Source organism: Monodelphis domestica, chromosome 1 (assembly GCF_027887165.1).
Source record: "Monodelphis domestica isolate mMonDom1 chromosome 1, mMonDom1.pri, whole genome shotgun sequence".
Classification (NCBI taxonomy): domain Eukaryota; kingdom Metazoa; phylum Chordata; class Mammalia; order Didelphimorphia; family Didelphidae; genus Monodelphis; species Monodelphis domestica.
Window position 1 is genome coordinate 475,936,961 of NC_077227.1, and position 17,440 is coordinate 475,954,400.

Genomic DNA, 17,440 nt, shown 5'->3' on the forward strand with positions numbered 1-17,440 from the left:
CTCCCTGCCCCAAAGTAGACATAACAGATGTTTCCCCTTCTTTCTGGGCCCTGTACTGAATAACTCATGAACTAAAGTCTAGATACTCTGAGGGGCTGAAACATGAATAAAAAGGACTTAAGGTGAAAGACTCCACTAACAAATCAAATGCCTACTTTTCATCTTATTTTGTGCCTTTAAAAGTTCTTTAGGGGTTGAAAGAAAATGGAGAGGGAAGAAAAAAAGAGGACCTTTGTCTTTCCAGAGTATCTATACTTCTACTTGATTAGATCCTACTAATAAAAAATATGTACTTCTCTGGGAGTCTTCTTTTCTGTCTCCTTCTTTCTCTTCTCTTCTCTTCTTTCCTTTCCTCTTTCCTCCACCTCCATAACACTGACCACAGACTAAACCCCTAACCCCAATCATCCATCTGACAAATGTCCTATCTTGGTCATCAGAAGAACTAGGTGAGAAAATGTGGCTGCTGTAGTACACCCCTCATTGTTGATCCTCAATTACACAATTCTTTATTATACAGTTAGAAAGGGGAACTCTTGCTAAGTAATATGTCCATACAGAAAAGATCACCATTCTATGCCATTCCAGACACATTTCCAACTACAGGAAACTACAAGTGAAAGTCTACATTCCTTGATTATACCCAAATTATTTTATAATATATAACATATATGTAATATAATAATGCTTGAAATAAATGAGATTTGGCTGGAGTTTAAAAGTAAAATAATTCCATTTTAATGTCATTGAGTGTGATGGACTTTGACCTGCAGCATAAAAGAGGCCCTGGTACATATCGTCTGTGTTTAGAAAACAAGTTAGTATTTATTAATTTATTAATCACCTAGCTTAGTTAGGCATTTGCTAAATGAAGAATAGGGAAAACAATTACTTTGGATTCCAGATGAGCAATACCCCAAGTACTCAGAAATCCCCTAAGCAAAGGTACAGGTTGGGGCATCCCAATCATATCCAGCATGGAAAGCTGCAGCCCTTGAAGCAAAGAGAACACCATCTTCCCATGGATGGGAAAGGGGAATGTTGAAGGCCATCTGGCAGCTACCCTTTTCCAGACACAAGAGGACATGGGTCTGTATTGTGCTCCCTCTGTTGCTATTGAAGAAAAGAATAAAGAACATACAAAGTATTATACGCAGCAAATGACTGTGGTGGACCTCTGTCTCAAAGTTCCTGGCTCGCTTTCTTTCTATGTACCAATGCACACATGTAAGCTCACATACAAACCACATTACACACACACACACACACACACACACACACACACACACACACAACCAGCTATTCTTTTCTTCTCTTTCCCAAGTCTATACCAATGAGGCAAAATAAGAGGAATGAGATGACTTCAATCTCTAACATACTGAAGAAGTCTCTGCCAAGTCTACTGTGGCTTAAGGACTTTCTCTACATGACATGACAGATGAATCTACCTTAGTACCATCTGTGCTATAATAAAGATAATTTCCACAGTTCACATGAGGACAATGATTGGTCTGGATATGCAGCAATAAGCTTTGGACATTCAGATGCAAAGAAATGCTGGTTCTGAGAGCCATGTTCTGTTTCTCTTTGGATTGTCTTGACCCAGTGGAATGCCATACCATATCCCACCTGACCATCCATGGTTCCTTTTTCCTTTCAAAGGCCTTGATCATTCATAAACCCCAACCCACCACCATCCCATAATGCGGGATTTGGAAGGCTGAATGAGAGGTAAATGGGGAAGTATAAAAGTATCCATCAGAAACATGACCTGGGTACCCCCTATGGTCCCTCTGTTAATTCAGACCCTAACGAGTGCAGTTCAGGAACTCACCATTCAGATTTCTTTAACTACAGGCTACTGTGAGAAAGAAAGCAAGAAATATAGTGTTAACATTTGACCCAAATGTCCAACCCCCAACCATATGAAATTTTTAATTATGTCCAAGAACCAGAGAAGAGATTTCAATTCTCAAAATAGAATTCATTTTCATAAATTTCATGTTAGACAGCTTATTGGGGAGCAAGTAGGAGGTATCAAATATTGGGAAGATTTATCAAATATGTTTGGTTGTTACCAAAGGATAATAAAATGCCCCAGAAATTAGAGATTGTTGCTTCTTAAATATGTGCTGAGAGAATAGCCAAGAAGGCCCCAAAGGAATTGGAATCACAAACTTGAGCTTTACCCTCTGGGAAAAAAAATGCAAATAATATGTACTATACAGAGAATGGTTGAAATAGCAATGAAGTACTAAGAAAACAAGGTGTAACCTACCCCATATGCTGTTGCTGGGGTAAACTGATACCAAGCAGAGTCCAAGTACTTACTTGTTCCAGATAGCGTAATCACATTCTCCCCTGGAATTCCAACGGATTTTATGACTTCTTGGAATTTCTTCAAGCCTTTATCAGATACTACTTTATTCCTGCCTACAAGAAAGAGACAGAATCAAAACTTAGAACTGTTTGTCATTAACTTCCCCACCCCGCTGATGCTCGTTTTTCTAGAATTCATAACCCTGCAAGCAATTTCAGAGGTAGTCCCTTTCTCCAAAGTGGAATCAGTCATAGTTTGCATCTGGAGGCACTAGCTTCTTGAAAGTGTTCTTGGTCATGTACTCCAACCTCCACTGGAGGGTAGAAAAAAAAGACATTATAGCAGGGCATAATGGTAGAGTTAAAGGTGAGATCCTAGGACAAGGATGAGGGCACAGGAATCAAGTGATGACACTTGAGAATTCCAAGGAAGGGACGGAAGGCAATTCAAACTTAAAGTCAAGTTCTTAGTATAATGAGTCTTTTTCAGAACTCAACAATCACCTGAACGAACATACCATAGAGTTTAACTTCAAAGTCTTCCTTGTTTTCTCTGTTTCCTATGTAAATAATGCCATAGTTTTCATAGTCAGTATCTATCACTTGAAAGTAGCAAGGGTTTCCATCTGGAAAGGAAAAAAAGAGAGGTCAGTGAAATAACATCAGAAGGCCTTCATGCACCCAACATTGAATGGTGTAGAAAGAACACTGAACTGGGAATAAAGAGTCTTGCACCCTCATTTTTGCTCCACCATTTATTAGCTGGATGAGTACAACTTTTTCCAGTGTCGCAATGAATAAAGCACTAGGCCTAGAGTCAGGAAGAACTGAATTCAAATCTAACCTCAGATACTTACTAGCTATGTGACCTTGTTCTGTTCACTTCAGTTTCCTTGGCTGTAAAATGGGAATAGTAATAGTACCAGAGTTGTTGTGAGGACGAAATGAGATCTTAACACAGTGCTTGGCATATAGTAGGAGCTACATAAATGCTAACTAATATTATTATTATTATTATTATTATTATTTCTCTGAGCCTCCATTTCTTGATCTATAAAATAGGAATAATACTCAATCGGGAAATGGCTAAATGAGTTAGTACATGATTATTATACCATTGTGCTATAAGAATGATGCAGTATGACTCAGAAAAACCTAGAAAGACCTACATGAAATGTTGCAAAGTGAAGTGAGCAGAACCAGAAGAACATTGTACACAATAACAATATTGTATGGTGTTCAACTGCAAATAACTAGACTATAGTCAGCATACAATGATCTAAGGCAAAGGATTCATGATGAAAAATTCCATCTACATCTAAAGAAAGAAGTGATGGAATCTGAATGCAGATTGAAATATACTTTTTTCACTTTGTTTTTTGGTTTGTGTTTTCTTTCTCAATAAGACTAACATGGAAATATGTTTTGCATAATATGTGTGTATAGCCTATATCAAATTGCTTTCTATCTTAGGCAGGAGAGAAGGGAGAGAAGAAAGGAGAGAATTTGGAACTCGTTTAATAACATTAAAATTGTTTTTACATATAATTGCGAAATAAAATATTATTAAAGTGTTTTAAATAAAATAAGATACAGATAATTCTTGTCTTGCATTTCTCACAAGGTTACTATAAGTAAAAAATGAGAAACGATGATAAAAAATAAACTTGTCAAATATAAAGATCTATATTTGTTGCCCTCCAAAGCTTGGATCACAATGATGATGGGAAGTAGGGGAGATAGTTTAACTGGGGAAGTGAGCCAACTCCAAAATTGAACTTATTGGCCCATAATGCTTTCTCATAATAATTGATCCTGATTTTCCTAGGTAAAGCCAACCTAGACCCTAATTGTGAAAGAAGTAAAGTAAATTTTCAGAATCTCCCACCTTCTCTACTTCCATACCCAAAGATCTAATTCTCTATGAGGTGGCTGCTCACCAAGGCAGCAGCATATGAAATTCATTGCTTAATCCCACATCAGCCCTCAAAATTTTCCCCTCCTATAATCTCCTCAAGAATTTGCTAAGTGTCACTCATTACTAAGATGTTAATTGCTTACTATATTACTTTTTAAGAGTATGGGGTTATCCATTTATAAAGGGGATCTTGGGAGTCCATAATGCCTAAAGCTAGAGGAGTGAGTAATGGTGAGGATGCCAAATCCCAAGGCCATTGAGAATTTTTTTATGTTCCTAAAATTAAAGATTAGAAGTTTTGTGTCTATATGTCCATCTGTATGCATATATTTATGTGTCTATCCTATGAGTATCAACATTGCCTTTCTTTGTATGACCATGCATCTGTCTTCTATGTCTTGATGTTTATGTGTGTATGCCTATGTGAACCCATGTCAACAATTACCCATGTATATTTTAGCTTTGGAGGAAGCCCTGGAGGTTGGCTTCACTGTACTCAGGGTATTCTGCTTTTTTAAGAGATCAGTAATCAAACCCAGGTTTCCTATGATATGCAGAGCCCCTAAGCACTTCTGGATGCTGGTTCTGTCTATAGCATTAGAAAAACTAAAAATCCTGCAATCATCCTTTGGCTTGTGTTAGGTGAGAGTGGTAGAGAAACAAAATCTATCTTTAATTCTTCCATTCCTCACTTACCATCACTTTGATATTGTTCAGAGTTTCCTTCTTTTGTATATAAAGTATTTACTTCTGTACAGTTACCTTCTGACCTGTGAATCAGAGAAAGAGAAATCAGTCTTGAGCTTCTTGGCTTCATTTTAGAGAACAAACAAATGGAAATCAGTCTCTGGTTTCTGGACCCTATTCTACCCTCATCCCCCAAAGCCCAGAGTTGCCACAGTACAGTTTAGTTCATGAAAATTAAATTATTCTAAACTCTCTGCTCCTCATATGATTTCCAATTCAAAGAACATTGGTTTTGTGCAAGAGAGAGAGAGAGAGAGAGAGAGAGAGAGAGAGAGAGAGAGAGAGAGAGAGAGAGAAAGCATTCTTTGCCCTTGAAGATTCAGCGGGGTTAGTTTTGACATGACACCTTGTTCACACATGGGCCCCCTCCTGCCTCTGTCAGGGCCACAGGAGAGGCCCAGGAGGGAACAAGGGGTCATGCCCCTCAGTCATGAAGTCATTTTTTTCCTGTGTGTTTCAAAGAAGTGACTCACCAAATTCCCCAGAACACCTAGTCAACCTATGACTATGCCATTATTCTGTAGAACAAATGTGTTTTGGGGGTCCTCGTGAGTTTATAGTGGAACAAAGACCACTTTTCTGATCAACAGATAAGATTGCTAAAAACTATAGTACACAAATGGATCAGATAGGGAAGATGCCTTCTGGAAAACTCAAATCTATTTCAGTTAATATGTAAATGCTACTTAACTTCTTGCTAGGTTAATTGCAGTATTTCTTAGGTGTCCTTTAACTGCTTGTCCTTGCACCTTTCCCTTACATCAGCCATCACAAGATGCTTCAGTTTACATATCTGGGAAAACATAGCCCCCAGTGGGTATGCTCATAGTGCCTTCATTCCACACTCGATACTTCTGTCTCTGGGTTGGGGGCGGGGGGGGGGGGAGACAGAAGTATCGAGTGTGGAATGAAGGCACTATGAGCATACCCACTGGGGGCTATGTTTTCCCAGATATGTAAACTGAAGCATCTTGTGATGGCTGATGTAAGGGAAAGGTGCAAGGACAAGCAGTTAAAGGACACCTAAGAAATACTGCAATTAACCTAGCAAGAAGTTAAGTAGCATTTTACTGGGTACATAAAAGCAAAATGCTTATGGCTACCTAATATGAGAAGATTTGAAAATAGAAGTTCTTAAGCATGTTGGCTCATACAAGCTCAATCCAATAGGGTTCTATTAAACCCCTGATTCACTGATGATATATTGTTGGCAACAAGTTATGGGATCACAGGATTATATTTCTCATTATTTCTGTACCCTTCTCCTGGACCCCGGGCAGCATGGTATAGTGAGAATAAAATTGGATTTGGAACCAAAAGACACCTGGATTTCAATCTTGGCCTGATGTTTACTAGCTATATAGCCACAGGTAAGTCATTTAATCTCTCAGAATCTAACCTTTTGGAAATTCAGTTTTGTCTATTTTCAAATGGGGGCACCTGTAGTACTTAGCTCAAAGAGCTCTGAGGAACGAATGAGATAATGTAAATGTTAAAATGTTTTGTGAACCTCAAAATGCCTCATAAGTGGTAGCCAACATGAATTTAGGGAACTCGTTGTCAGTGCCACAACTCAATCACCTGGTAGAGTCTGCCAGTATCCATCTTCTAATCCTAATCCCTCCCATGCTCTTTCTTCACTTATTTGTATGTTGTTTCCCACTTCTAAAACCAGGGTTTAAGCGTCCTAGAGCTATGTCCACTAATTCTCACTAAAATCTCTGAAATGGAATAGATGAAAGAAGTGGGGACAAGATTTGCATTTTAAAAGAGGAATTTGGAGAGAACACAATGCTTAATTGGAAAGGACAATGCTCTAATGGTAGAATTCCCCCATTTGGTGGCTGCTGGGTGGAGGATGAAAAGTATGGGGAGGGGTATTGGAGGTTGGAGGGAAGGACAGGGATGGACTTTTTCAGACACTCTAGGACTAAATGTCTTCAAAGTATGCATGTTCCTAGAGTAGAGAGTCTTCGATGTTGGATTTTTCTAAATGTACAAATATTTAATGCCTTCCCAAGTTCTACTGTCCATACTAATCAAGTATTTATTTTGTGCTAAGTCTCTTCTCATGTGGAAATAGTAAAAGTCTTGAGACTTCAAAGGAAAGTCAGATTAATTGGTGGTTATAATTTTCAAACTTTGCTTGCCTAGGGTGTCCAAATACCTCTTCCCAGATCTCCTCCCTAAATGACCCTTGAATCATACATCCTTTCTAGGCTGGTGATTCTGTTCTCCCTCACTGGCCCAGTCCTCAGGATTCAGAAATAGTTCATCTCTCCCTCCTAGTTCCAGGCAATACTAAAGGGGCTTAAGTCAAAAGATTTCTTAATCCAGACCATGGATACAGAAATGTTTGTAGTCTTTTACATGAGGTCAATGTAAGGCCCAGAGGAAGGAGAAATCAGCGAAGGTTGGGGTGATAGTACTTACAAAGCGAAGGTAGTCTGAAGGTTCACACTCCCATTGGCAAAAGGTGAAAATACTGCCAAAGACATTTTGACCTCTTCCTTGTCCTGGTCTGACAGTTTCTCACTTGTTGCCAAGCTAATGAAATTCCAGGTCCCCTTAGCCTAGAGAAAGTCACTTTAATCAGCTTTTGCACTCTCAATCCAAATCAACAATCTTCATTCAACTCAATTTCACAAACGGATATTAAGTGCTTACTATGTGCAAACTGAAGCGCTCAGAGTTGGGGGTACAAAGACAAAAACAAAAGTTCCTGCCATCAAGGAGCTTAGATTCCACAAGTCAATATTCTATGCACATAGGCAAATAAGGCACAAAGGAATTTGAGAAACTGGGATAGGTGAATCAGGGAAGTTGCTATTAAGAAGGTGACTTCAGAACAGTCTTGACAAAGGAGGATTCTGAGAGGTAAGGATGAGGATTTAATGGATTCCATAGAGAACAGCCCTCGCTTATGAGAATGTATAGGGAAGAGGTCATAGGATCATAGGAAGGCAGCATAGAAGCCCCCTAGGATTTAGAACTGGATGAGAACTTAATTCAACCCCTCACTTTCCAGATGAGGAAACTGAGTCATGGGTAGTGTAGCTAGCTTGCTCAAAAACTCACAGGTAGTCATCCTAGACTGTATATCAGGGGTGGATTTTGAATTAAGGTCCTCTTACTATAGAGCTAATGTTCTTTTCCACTGTTCCTCATTACCTTGCCTGGAATGTTAAGATCAAGGGATAGTTAACTATTCTCAATTTTGAATGGAACTTCTTTCTTGAAAAGAAAATTCTTGATTCATGACAAAATATTTTTGAGCCTCAAAAAGTCATCTGCATGTGGTTGTTTCAAAGTCACTGAAGTATTTCTGCCATCAGAGAAATGATGGTGGCTTTGAGAGAAAAGCAAGAATAATAAATCCTGAGCCTTAAAGTCCTTGAACCAAAGAGTTCTTTATGCACCAAAGTTCAGGGAGAATAAGACTTTAGGGGAAGCAAAACCAAGTTTATTTCCTGGAATATTAAGCAATGAAGATGGGTATCCCTCTTCCTGGTGGCCTCTGGGTAAATAGATCCTTAAAATGTTACAATATCCTATGTGCCTTGAGGGAGGACCTACTATATGACCAGTCAAACAGATAGAAACAAAGGTAGAAGGAGGGCAAATAATAGGATTCCTAGACCCTCTTGTCTTTTCTTTCTATTCTCTTTACTTTAAGAATCTAATCCCCACCCATTGATTTAATTCTCTCTTTTATGGATATGACTTCCAAATCTAATCATCTAGTCCAGATATTTCTTCTGAACTCCAATCCTGCATTACCATCTGCCTACTGAACATCTCCACATTTGTTCCATAGAAAACTCAATTTCAGCAAGTCCAAAATAGAACATATTTCCCCCCAATATAGAACTCATATTTCCCCAAAATAACTGTCACCTCTCCCAATTTCCCCATTTCTATCAGAGATTCACAATTTGAGGGTTATCCTTTTCTCTCTACTGCACCCTACCCTTATTCATCACCAAGTTTATTTTTTCTGTTCTAACTTGACATCTTATTCATCCATTTCCTTCTCTCCTCTTACACAGCCTCTACCATAGTGTAAGATCTGATATTGCCCATCTTAACTATTAGAATCCCCCACAATTAGTCTCCTTGGTCCCAGGCTCTCCCTTCTTCAATCCTCACAGAGCTTCCAAGTTGATATTTCTAAAACATGGATCCAATCCAGTCACTTCTCCATTCAGATATCTATGACAGCTTCCTAATGCCTCTAAGAAAATATCCAAAATCATCAACCTAGCTCAGCACAACCTAGTTCCTACCTCCCTTTCCAATCTAATTTCATATTATTCCACTCATCAAAACTCTCCATTGTAGTCAAATTGACCTGTTAGTTCTCCATATATGTAATTCCGTCTCTTATCATTATGCCTAGTATCTGAAAGTAGTCTTCACATGTCTACCACTTGAGATTCTACTTCCTAACTAAGACTTTTCCTGATTGCTTCAGTTATTAGTGCTTTATATATCTTGAAGTTATTTTGTACTTAATCTGTGTGCATGTTGAATTTCCCAAGTAGAATATAAGGTCTTGCAGGAAGGATTCACTTTGTTTCTGTCTTTGCATCTCAATGTACTTAGTACAGTGCTTTGCCTTTCATAGGAACTGAATGAATAGTTGTCAAATTGAGCTAAATTATAATCAAGTTGCCCCTGCATAGTATAGGTTGTTAACAATGAATCAAGTGTTAAAATCCTCCCTAATAACTATGAGCCCCAAATTCAATTTCGTCCTGTCATTTATCCTATGAGAACATTCCCATCAGCTACTATTTCTTTTCCTTCCCACTGAAAACCATGGAGTCCTGAAGACCTAAAGTGCTTGCCTGAAACTGCAGCTTTAGGACTCTTAGACTTGTAACCTTCCCCCTACAAATGAGACCTTTGGGGATGTCAAGAAGTCCACCACCCCAACCTCAGCCCAAAGTCCTCTACTTAGGATTGTTTACCCTTATCACTAAAGGAACATGTGATGTTTTCAAAAGGGCGCCTTTGAGGGTTGTTACCTGAGAGATATTGAAATCTGGCATCGAGGTGATATTATTTTGAACCTGGAAGGTGCAGAGCGGAGCCTGTCCCAAACTCAGCAGCACCACAGCCATTCTGATGCCCCACATGCCCCAACTCATTCTGGTATCAAGAGCAGCTAGTGAATGAGTGAGAGGGAGTGCAGCAACCCCTGAGTTAGATCCGGTTTTATATTCTTAGGCCCAATCCCTAAAGACAGGTTTGTCCACCTACCACCAGCAGCAGTAAGAACACTTATTTACATAATGGTGTTCCATCTCACTGGAGATGCATTGCACTGTTCTTAGTAACAATAGCTTCTCTCTACAGTACATATAGGGTAATCCATAAAATAAAAGAGAATAGTAGAATCCTCTATAAAAGTAAAATAGAAAACAGAATACAATTATGTGGCTGATAAGAAATACAATTGAAACATAAAAATGCACACATTATTCAAATTAAGATAAGGCCACAAACTAAAAACATATTATCTTTCAATTGAACCTTAAAAAGCAGGCTTAGCAAGCATGATCTCAAACGAGGTAACAGCAAAATAAAATATTTTTAAAAGAGATCATCAGGGGGAAAGTACATTATGCTGAAAAGTACCATAGACAATAAATCAATAGAAATACTTAGCCTATATGGAACAAAATAGATTATGTCTAAATGATTGAAGAAAGAACTAAACACATTACAGAAAGAAATAGCAAAACTATAATAGTAAGAGACTTTAAAATATCCTTTCAGACCCAGACAAATGTAACAAAAATTAAACAAGAAATTAGAGATCTCAATAAAACTTTAGAAAAGTTAAAAAAGCTAGGTCTCTGAAGAATATTGAATGGGAAAAGAAAGAAGTATACATATTCCTGCAGATGGCACCTTTACAAAAAATTATCATTTATCAGGGTATAAAAAACCTCACAAACATGCAGAAAATAGGGAATATTAAGCACATTTTTACTTAACACAATACAACAAATTATATTCAGTAAAGGACAATAGAAGAAAAATTAAATTTTGACTGAAAGTAAATAATTCAGTGCTAAAGGATTGGTGTGTCAAAAAGAAAATCACATAAACAATAGTTAATTTCTTTAAAGATAATGACAAAAATGAGGTAACATATCAAAAGTTTTGGGATATATCCTTAAAGAATACTTAAAGATATCCTTAAAAAAAGTTTATATCTCCAAATGTATTCATAAAAAAAAAAGAGAAAAAGAACATATCAATAATTTGGCGGTATATTATCGGCAACAATAACAAAAAAAAAACAGTTACCAACAAATATTACATTTTTGAAGGATTTCATTTTGGCTTCTGAATTTTAAATGATGCTGGCCATGTGTAGATGTAGCAGCTATACTGGCCAACTTCTGGTTGTCCTAATGTTGTGACCTCCTTCAATACAAATATTCAGGAGGACTATGCCACAACCTGGCTTTTTGGATTATACAGAGAGCTAGTTTTATAGGGAGAATGTGTATGTGGCTTGCTCCAAAGGGTTTCTTCCTCTAAAATATTAGCTTCACTACTTGTCATTCCTCTATTCTATCTCCAGAGATTTTTCTATTGACAAGATACTAAAAGCAAATATAATCCATCAGCATTTCTCTATATTACCAACAAAACTCAATAGGAAGAGATATAAAGAGAAAATCCATTATAAAATAACTACAGATAATATAAAATAATTGGAAGTCTACCTGTCAAGACACATGTAGGAACTAAATTAACTCAGTTATAAATATTTACAAATACTCTTTATAGATCTAAATAATTGGGAAAATATCAATTGTTTATATGTAAGCTAAGGTGATATAAGAAAAATGATATTACCTAGATCAATTTAGTGCCATATCAATCAAGCTAACAAAGAATTACTTTGTTGAGCTAGGAAAAAATAAAACAGAATTCGTCCAGAGGGAGAAAAATTCAAGAATATTGAGGGTGAAAAAATAAGAAAGAAGGAAACCTAGCAGTTCTATTCTTCAAACTGTTCTAAGATTTAATCATCAAAACTATTTGGTCCTAGATAAGAAATATAATGGTTAATCAGTTTGAATAAATCAGGTACACAATAGACAAAAGCAAATGAGCACAAAAACCTAATGTTTGATAAACCAAAAGATCCCAGCTCCTAGGGCAAGAACTCACTATTTAACAAAGACTTAGAAAACCTGGAAAGCATCCTGACAGAAACTGGGCATAAACCAATGTCTCACAGCATATACAATGATAAACTCAAAATTGGTACATGATTTAGACTTAATGGGTGATATCATAAGCAAAATTAATGGAGCATGGGAAAAAGTTACCTGTAAGATCTTTGGATAAGGGAAAAGTACATGAGCAAACAAGTGACAAAGACATATCACAAAGATAAAATCAATAATTTATCTTAAATAAAATTGAAAAGATTTTATACAAACAAAACCAATGCAGCTAAAATTAGAAGAAAATCCAGAAATTGGGGTGGGCAGGGTAAAATCTTTGAAGCAACTATCCCTTATTTTTTAAATATAGAGGGGGAACTGAGCCAAATTTATGAGCCACTTCACAAATGATAAATGGTTGTGTGATATAGACAGACACTTTTCAGAGAAAGAAGTCAGTTATCAATAGTCACATAAATGCTCCAAATCACTAATAATTAGAAAATTGCACATCAAAGAAGCTCTGAGATACCATCTCACACCTATCAGATTGTATAAGATGACAGAAAGGGAAAATGACAAATGCTGGAGGGAAAATTGGTACACTGATGCACTATTGGTGGAGTTGCAAATTAGTCACTTCGTTCTGAAAAACAACTTGGAATTATAACCAAAAAGTAAATTTTACATGCCCTTTGACCCAGCAGTACTGCTACTGGATCTATACTCCAAAGAAATAAGAGAAAAAATTAAAAAGCTTTATATGTACAAAAACATTTATGGCAGCTATTTTTATAGTGGTCTGGAATTGAAAACTGAGGGGGTATCCACTCATTGGAGAATGACTAAACAAGTTATGGTATGTGAATGTGATAGAACACTATTGTGCTATAAGAAATAAGAGGAGGTGGTTTCAGAAAGACCCGGGGAAACTTTTCATAAGTCAATTTCAAAATCAATTTCATAAAGTGATGCAATATGAAATGATCAAAACCAGGACACAGGTACACAGTAATGGCTATTTTGTGAAGATAATCAACTGTGAAATATTTTGAAAATTGGATCAACACAATGACCCACCATAATTTCAAACTCATGATGAAAAATGCTATTCAGTTCCAGTTTGAGAACTCATAGACTCAAAGTGCAACTTGAGGCATTTTTTTTCTTTCTTTCTCTTTTATTTTTTTCAGAAGATAACTAATGCATACATTTTGTTTTGCATGTCTTCGATTTGTAATGGATTTTGTATTTCTTGCCTTCTCAGTGGTAGGGAAGAATTGGATTTGGGGAAAGAATCTTGAACTGAAAATAAAATAAAATTGAATTAAAAAAAAGAAAATAAATGTGTGTTAACTGAAAAGGGAAAGTATTCTATAGAAATGTTCAATGTACATTCTTCTAAGAAGAAAGATCACACCTTAAATAATGGGATTTAGGGATAAAAGATTTAGTAAATTCTCCTCATTTTATATGGAAGCCTAGAGAAGTGAAGTACCTGAAGGTCACACAGGTAGTAAACATAGAAGAGCTGAGATTTGAACACAGGTCCTCAAATTACAAAGCCAGCACTCAGTTCACTATATCAGGCTGGGTGCCTCTTAATACTACTATTTTTCTGAATTACTATTATTTCACACTTTGTCATGGACTTAGAAGGAAAGGGGAAAAGTTCCTTGAAAGTTGGGGGAGAGGGGAATCTTGTAAATATAAGATGATTGTAGGGAGAAGGCGTATGGAGGATTCTAGAAAGCTAGAGTAGAGAAGAATAAAGGACAAACTCTAATCTGACTCTATTCTCTGTCTTGAACTGGTCTTACTCTTGATCTTACAAGTGAAAGAAGTGACAGAGGCAGTTATGAAAACCATACAGTCATTATCCTTATATAACATCTTCCCTCCCACTGCCACCCCACCTGCCCAACACCATAGAGCGTCCCAGCAACAATAAGTTTGTATCTCACAAGCAGTCAGAATAATTGCTCCACTGATCTGCTTATTTTCCCAGAAGCATCTTCCATTATATCTATTGGTCCCACAAAAGACATTGTAAATCCATCTCTGGGTGGGGTTCGTCATGATTTACAAAGACTCTTGGCCTCTCTGTTGACCTTATATAGTTCTATTTGCTACTAATGGGCTGCTATGTAGCTGTCAAAAAGAAAAAAAAACAAAGAAATACCCACATACAGCCAATTGTCCTTTCTGCCTTATACTTCCTACCCAGTCCTTCCTCACTTCTGAATCTCTCTCAGTAATCCTTTCCCTCTACAGAAGCATTTTCTTCTCTGTTGTACCCATTTGGAAAGTGAACTAATCAAGTTCTTTCTAGACATCTTGACTCTTTGGGGTTGGATAGGCAGTCAGGATCAGATTCATATTCCTAAAACACAGATCAGGTCATGGCACTCATCTCTTCAAGAAGTTGCATTGGTTCTCTATTACCTCTAGGACAAAAAACAAACATCTGTTTGACATTTAAAGTGTTTCATGATTTTGCTCCTTTCTTTTTGACTAATTTCACATTATTCCTCCTCATGTACACAAATTTCAATCAAACCAGCACACATTTTCTGTTCTCCATGGACATTACCTACTTTTTGCAGGCAGTACCCCATGTGATATATATATATATATATATATATATATATATATATATTATATAGCCATATCCGATTCTTCATGGCGTTATTTGGGGTTTTCTTGGCAAAGGTAGTGGAGTGATATACCATTTCCTACTCCAGATCATTTTACAGATGAGGAACTGAGGCAAATAGAGTTTCATGATTTCCCCAGAGTCACATAGCTTGTAAGTGTCTGAGACCAGATTTGAACTCAGGAAGATGAGTTTTCCTGACTCCAGGCAGCACTCTATCCACTTAGCTGCCCTCATTCACTACACAGCTTAGCCAAAGCATCACCTCAATCAATAAGCATTTCTACAAGTACTGACCAGGTAACAAGCACCATTCTAAACCCTGGTAATCCAAAGACACAAATGAAATAGTTCCTACCCTCAAGGAGCTTTTATATTGTATCAGGAAAGAAATGTACACATATAAATATGTTTAATATGTTCAAAGAGCAAATACAAGATAATGGGGGGGGGTATATGGAGGAATCTAGAAGCTGGGATGTTAAAGAAAACCTTCCTATAGAAGAAGGAACTTAAGCTGAGTCCTTAAGGAAACTAGGCATTCAAAAGGCAGAAGAGGGAATGCATTTCTGGTGTGGGGGACAAAAAGCCAATGCAAAACAAGGCAAACTGGAAATGGGATGCTGCAGTCTCATGACTAATAATAAGGACAATTGTAAGATTAAAACTAATACCCAATAACTCCAAGTATTTTATTTTATAAGATTTATCAATAATTATTTGAAGTACAGGAAAAGTATAGCCTGAGTAAAGTGCAGTTTTTCCCTACCAGTTTTGCAGGAAAAGAACTTGAGGGAGGACAAAACTTTATGTCCAAAACATAAGGACATAAGGGGAAGACAAAAGTGGGATTCTGGGAAACGTAGTCCTGGAGCACAAAATTCTAATTACCCAAATTAAACTGGATTATAAGGAATGTGGAGAGAAACAATACTTAAATCTGGGCAGGTAGGTTGGGGTAAGATTATAAAGAGCTTTAAATGGCAAATAGAATCATTTATAATACTACAGAGATAATAGGGAGTCACTTGGGTTTATCAAAAAGGAAAATTCTGATAACTGGGGAAAAGATGGATTGCAGTGGGAAGAAATTGCAGTCTAAGGCCCAGGAAGTTGTTGTAATAGAATGATGATTAAGGGAAGAACTAAGATGGCAATTGTGTAAGTAAAGAGAAAGGGTTATATCTGAAAGATTTTGTGGAAGTAGTGACAACAAGATTTGTCAACTGCTTGGATAGATGGATTGAATGAGAATCAGTTAAGGATGAAGTTGTGGATTTGAGTTATGAGAAGAATGAGACTGATCTTGAGATAAATAGGGAAAATCAGAAAAGGGATTATGAGTTTGAGATGCCTGCCTTTCCTAATCTCCCCCCGACTTCAACCATTAATTTTGTTATTGCTTTCCCTTGCAAGACCATATTATTGGATGATGACCTCTCAATATTTCTTATTTATTCATCTGTGTATGTGTTGTTTCATGACAGTATAAGATCTTTGAGGTAAAGAACATTTTTTTCATTTGTTCTTGGTACTGATAACACTCAACATGTGAGCCTGGCATACACAATACACTCTACTGTGTTTACTATTTAACAAATGCTTGTTGAATTGAGTCAAATTGAAACAAATTTTATTGAAGGGTCTAGAAAGCCACTCTATGATGTGATATATTGGACACACCTCTCCCACCCTCAGCCATAAATATCTCACCACCAGGCTTCTATTGGTATCTGATATCTCCCATTAAGAAATGTATTCCAAGAGCAACTAAATGACTCAGTAGATAAAGAGCCAGACCTAAAGATGAGAGATTCTGAGTTCAAATTTGGATTCAGACACTTCCTATTTGTGTGACCCTGGACAAGTCACTTGACCCCCATTTCCTCACCTTTACTGCTCTTCTGCCTTGGAGCCAATACATAGTATTGGTTCTAAGATGAAAGGTAAAGATAGAAAAAGAAAGAAAGAAAGAAATGTGTGGCTAAGACAAGAATCAAGTTAGGTGGTTATCTAGGGATATAGTGTTCAACCTAGATTCAGGAAATCTAGTCTCAGATATTTAATCATCTATGTGACCCTGGGAAAGTCATTTAACTTGTGATTGCCTCAGTTTCCACAACTATAAAATGTTGATAATAAGAGCCCCTACTGGAAGGGTTGCTGTAAGAAAAAATATGTAAAGCACTTAGCATAGTGTCTGGCACATAGTAGGCATTTAATAAATGTTTATTCTCAACATCATCCACTTCAAAGCATTGAAAGTCTCTGTGAATATTCAAATATGTCTGGGCAGATTAATTTCATTATTAATCATTAATACCTTCATGTGAATTAAGTAGTTGGAACTTTCCCAAGCATTAGAAGGATCTAAAATTTGAAAGATTGAAAAATTGAAAGAGCAAGACAGAGTTGCTTAATTTGTGTAGAGTTCAATGTTCAATGCACAAAGAGAAATGGAGATGACTAAGACAGTACCAACCTTCAAGGAGCTCTCAGTCTGATAGATGCAATGAAAGACAATTTAAAGAAAAGCTAAAATGAGTGTCTCCAGGATCTCTGGAGACAGGAGGCTCTGATGAATCTGATAAGGTCAAGTAAATA

General features: G+C 36.9%; 1 long non-coding RNA gene across 1 annotated transcript; it reads right to left on the reverse strand.

Annotated features, from left to right (window-relative positions):
• Window positions 1-735: 735 nt before the first annotated feature.
• On the reverse strand, window positions 736-2,935 carry LOC103098548 (uncharacterized). Its single transcript, XR_008911172.1, has 4 exons — window positions 2,838-2,935; window positions 2,332-2,433; window positions 1,835-1,861; window positions 736-1,113 (listed from the first exon to the last, which is right to left on the reverse strand). It is a non-coding gene; the product is annotated as an uncharacterized LOC103098548 (long non-coding RNA).
• Window positions 2,936-17,440: the final 14,505 nt, after the last annotated feature.